The 5,030-nt window shown below is 46.1% G+C and overlaps 1 pseudogene; it reads left to right on the top strand.

Moving 5' to 3' along the window:
* The window catches only part of LOC102253392, a 2,829-nt pseudogene extending 1,764 nt beyond the window's left edge, over positions 1 to 1,065 (top strand).
* The last annotated feature ends 3,965 nt before the right edge of the window (positions 1,066 to 5,030 follow it).

Genomic DNA, 5,030 nt, shown 5'->3' with positions numbered 1-5,030 from the left:
CGAGCCTGGCTGGTGCTGGGTGTCGCCCCGGACGACTGGCCCACGCTGCGTGCCCGGCCCCCCTGTCAGCGCAGCGAGCACCGGGAGCTGGGTGAAATGCTGCTGCAGAACCTGACGGTGCAGGCGGAGTCGCCCTTCGGAGTGGGGGTCCTCACTCACCTGCTGCTCTCCGGGAGTCCTGAGGACCGTGTGGCCTGTGCGCTGACCTTGCCCTTCATTTGTCGGAAGCCCTCTCTGTGGCGCCGGCTACTTCTGGACCAGGGCGGCCTCCGACTCCTCCTCTCGACGCTGACGCGGCCCGCCCCGCACCCGCTCTTCCTCTTCTTTGCTGCAGACTCCCTTTCCTGCCTCCACAGCCTGGTGTCTCCCACGGTGAGCCCCGCCCCGCCAACTTCAAGCCCCTTGGACATAGACGCGCCCTCCCCTTGCCACTATGAACCTCTGCTGGGCCCAGCTCCCAGCCCAGCCCCGGATCTGCACTTCCTCCTGGACTCAGGCCTCCGGCTCCCCGCCCAGCGAGCTGCCTCATCTACTGCCTCCCCTTTCTTCCGGGCCCTGCTAGCTGGCAGCTTTGCTGAAGCCCAGATGGACCTGGTACCTCTCCAAGACCTATCACCCAGCGCAGCCTGGCCTATCATGCATCACCTGCATGGCTGCCGGGGCTGTGGAGCAGCCCTGGGGCCCATTCCCCCGCCAGGCCAGCCCCTGCTGGGCTCAGAGGTGGAGGAGGCACTGAAGGCTGCTGACCGTTTCCTGCTGCCTGGGCTGGAGGAGGAACTGGAAGAGGCTGTGGGCCGTATCCACCTGGGATCCCAAGGTGGCCCAGAGTCAGTGGGTGAGGTATTCCGCCTGGGCCGGCCTCGGCTGGCTGCCCACTGTGCACGCTGGATCCTGGGGCCGGGGCAGTGCCCACGGAAGCGGGCTCTGGCCTTAGTGGGGCTGTTGGAGGCAGCAGGCGAGGAAGCAGGTCCCCTGACTGAGGCTTTTCTGGCTGTGGTGATGGGAGTTGAAGTGGGGAGCAGGGGTCCCAGCCTAGACTCTTGATATGCCCTCGAGGGGACCCAAGAATGAATTGGCAAGAAGAAGGCCTCCCTTGGAGTGGCACGGGGAGGAGGCTAAGCAGGAGTCACCACTGAGGACCGACGAGAGGATGGAACTGGGCCCCAGGACAATGGGCTGTAGACTCAGGAGTGAGAAGCCGAGACGGAGGTCTGGGCATGGGGACTGCGAGATGGAGAAGAGCCCAGCCTTCTGGGGTTGGGATTAAAACTTTGGAGTTGGATATTCAACTGCACCATTGAGAACTATCTATGGCACCATGATTCTTATTATATTTTTTCTGAATTACAGTTTAAAACAAGGATTGTACCCTATTCTACCCTTGTTAGTCTTGTTTTAAGCATTTACTCCATCTACAACAGCATTGTATACCTCCATTCCACATCCAAAAAGGTGTGCACTGTAAGAAGTTAACATTTTAAATAAAAATGACAGCCCTGTCAAAAAGAGGAGAAAGTTCAAGAACCTTCTGTACTAAACACAATTTGCAACGTTTTGTTATTTTTTTCTGTGTTTAGAATGCTGAAATATTTTTGAAATTAAATAAAAAGTGTTACATTTAAATAAAAAAGTTATTGCTATTACTTAATAGATTCATTGGTTATTCACACTAATCTGAACCCACCCATATCCCTGTGAAATGCTGTTGGGTCCTTTGGAGGTGGCCTTAGTATGGCAGTGACAACTCAGGGAACTGGAAATGAGCCAACGGTCATAAATCACAAAGCCTTTTACAATTCAAACATGATGGGAACTATATGCCATTTTGGGGGTGATCTGAAAAGCACATGCTTTGGAGTCATTTTGATGGATTAAGTATTTTCCCTGAATCATCTAGTTTAGAAGATTAAAACTTGATTATAAAATACCCAAATGTTTTTAGATGTAGAAATAGTTGAGCATAAATCAAATACTACAGGTTCATGAGAAAATAATCAAGAGACCAAGTGATGTGGTATTCTTTTAGGTCTGATATTGGAACTAAGAAACATTACAATAGTTTATTGTTCATAGAATAATATATTCTTGCAGAATTGTTTTGGAATGCAGGCACTACCCAGAGTTGATTGGTGCTTGGCAACACACCAAAATAATCCCAATGATGAAGGAAAGTTATGAGAATGTAAACTTTCCCCCCAATACCTTATGTCTCATTGACTTCAAATCCAGATAGAAGTGGTTTTATAACTTTTCTATGATTGGAAGGCACTCCAGGATAGAAGCTCTCTGTCAGAAAAAGTTACCAGATTGTCCAGATCAGTGAGGCTTAACTTTTAGGATCACAGATCCCTTTAAACAAATTTTGTGGAAACACTTAAGATCTCCATCTATATATATAAAAGCCATTCGACCAGTAGCTGTGACGTGCACTGACCACCAGGGGGCAGATACTCAATACACAGGCATAGAAACATGGAACACTGATGAATCTCAGAGGGAAGGGGGGAAGGGAGATGGTAGGAAGAGATTAACCAAAGATCTTATATGCATACTAGAGGCCTGGTGCATGGATTCATGCACCAATGGGGTCCCTCAGCCTGGCCTGTGGGGATCGGGCTGAAACTGGCTCTCTGACATCCCCTGATAGGTCCCGGATTGTGAGAGGGTGCAGGCCAGGCTGAGGGACCCCACCGGTGCACGAATCCATGCACCAGGCCTCTCCTAATAGGATGGAGAAGAGCCCAGCCTTCTGGGGTTGGGATTAAAACTTTGGAGTTGGATATTCAACTGCACCATTGAGAACTATCTATGGCACCATGATTCTTATTATATTTTTTTTTAACCCCAAATGGCTAGAAGGTGCCATTATAGGTTCTTGGTTGTTATAACCAATCCCAGTGGGACTTGTGATGTGATGGAAGAAATCCTAACTCTTGTACCCTAGCAGCTCTTTCTCCTATTCTCTTCAACAGCTGCTCCTTAATGTATTATTATTTTCCACAATTTTTCCATTGAAGTAAGATATGTCTCCTTATGATTACGTTTTTATTAATTATCATGCCACTTAGATGGGTTAGTAAGGATGAATATTTCTTTGTTCTCCATTTGTGGATGAGAAAATTATTGGCTAGAGCAATTAAGTGGTTTAGTCAAGGAGGGGAAGAACAGAATTAAATCCCATGTACCTAGAGTTCGAGTCTCTAGATCCCAACCTCCTTGCTGAGGCCAAATTAGGACACGATTTGACATGGTTTCTGGAGACCACAGAGATTCCAGGGGATCTAGTCTTCTCCCTTCCCATGTGGACCAGCCAGTGAGAAAGTAGCAGCATCATATGGCCCTGCTAGCTATTGAAGACCAACCTCTTTCCCGTTGCCTTTTAAGGAGTACTTGGTGTTTTCTCTCTTTATAAGCTTCAATTAGGTTTTGGTTATGGGGGGCTTATTAGAATAATTTTATTGATGCTTTAACACATTTTCTTAGCTGGAAGCTAGTTTAGGAGCCAGTTTGAGAAGCTTGTAAATCAGAACTGCAAGGATTGGTCTTTCCCTAACAAATTCTGACTGATTGGCTTCCTAATGTTACATTAATTTTTGTCATTTTCCTGGTAGACTTTTCTTCCCTGACAAATCCAAGCCCTGTTATCTTGAAGAAGAAGAATAAATTGGAAAATAGAACATATGGAAAATAATTGTTTGCAGCACAGTCTTTTAAAGTCTTCAAGCCCTGAGGCGTAGTCTAAGCGCATGAGGGTGCCCTGATCCACTGTCAGACATCTAGTACCTTGAGGGCAGGGAATGCGCCAGGATGTGCAAGAGCTCCCACGGTCAGGACAGCATGGCCTGCAGGAGCGGGGTGCTTCACCCTCCCTTCCCAGGTCTGGAGACCCATGATGTAATTTTTCTTAAGTAACTTATTTATTTTAGAATAGTTTTAGATTTACAGAATAATTACCAAGGTAGTGCAAAGAGTTCTCATATATTTCACACCCAGTTATTCCTTTTCTTCATATATTACACTTGTGATCATTAATGGTCCAAGACTGATACTGTATTATTATTATTTTTAAAACATATTTTATTGATTTTTTACAGAAAGGGAGAGGGATAGAGAGTTAGAAACATTGATGAGAGAGAAACATCGATCAGCTGCCTCCTGCACACCCCCTACTGGGGATGTGCCCGCAACCAAGGTACATGCCCTTGACTGGAATCGAACCTGGGACCGACCCTTCAGTCCGCAGGCTGATGCTCTATCCACTGAGCCAAACTGGTCAGGGCTGATACAGTATTATTAATATTAACTAAAATCCACAGTTATTTAAATTTCCTTCGTTTTCCCCTAATGTCCCTTTTCTGTTCCAAGATCCCACCCAGGATACCACATTACATTGGCTCATCATGTCTGTCTCCTTAGGCTCCTCTTGGCTATGGCAACTTTTCAGACTTTCCTTGTTTTCTATGACCTGGACAGTTTTGAGGAGTACTAATGAGATATTCTGTAGAATGTTCCTCAGCTGGGATGTGTTCCTCATGATTAGATTGGGGTTGTGGGTTTTGGAGAGGGAGACCACAGAAGTAAAGTGCCATCCTTATCATGTCATATCGAGGGTACTTATAACCAGCATCACTGTTGATGTGACCTTGATCACCTACCTGGCTGAGGTCATGTTTGTCAGGTTTCTCCACTAGAAAGTCACTTTTATACCCTTTTCTGTGGTATACTCTCTGGAAGGAAGTCATTCTGTGCAGCCCACACTTAAGTGGGAAATTGATTCTATATCTCCTTGAGAGTAGAATATCTACACAAATTATTTGGAATTCCTCTGCATGGGATATTGGATTTGTCTTTTCTTTCCCAATTATTTATATATTCAGTCATATACCAGTAAGGACTTATGGATATTTACTTTTTACTTTGAGTAATCCTATCTAATAAAAGACAAAAAGGGTAATTAACCATACCTCTGCTACGCTTCCCATTGGCTAATCAGTGAGATATACAAATTAACTGCCAACAAAGATGGCGGC

The sequence above is a fragment of the Myotis brandtii genome, unplaced genomic scaffold (assembly GCF_000412655.1).
Source record: "Myotis brandtii unplaced genomic scaffold, ASM41265v1 scaffold31, whole genome shotgun sequence".
NCBI lineage: Eukaryota > Metazoa > Chordata > Mammalia > Chiroptera > Vespertilionidae > Myotis > Myotis brandtii.
This window is presented reverse-complemented; position numbering and strand designations above follow the sequence as displayed.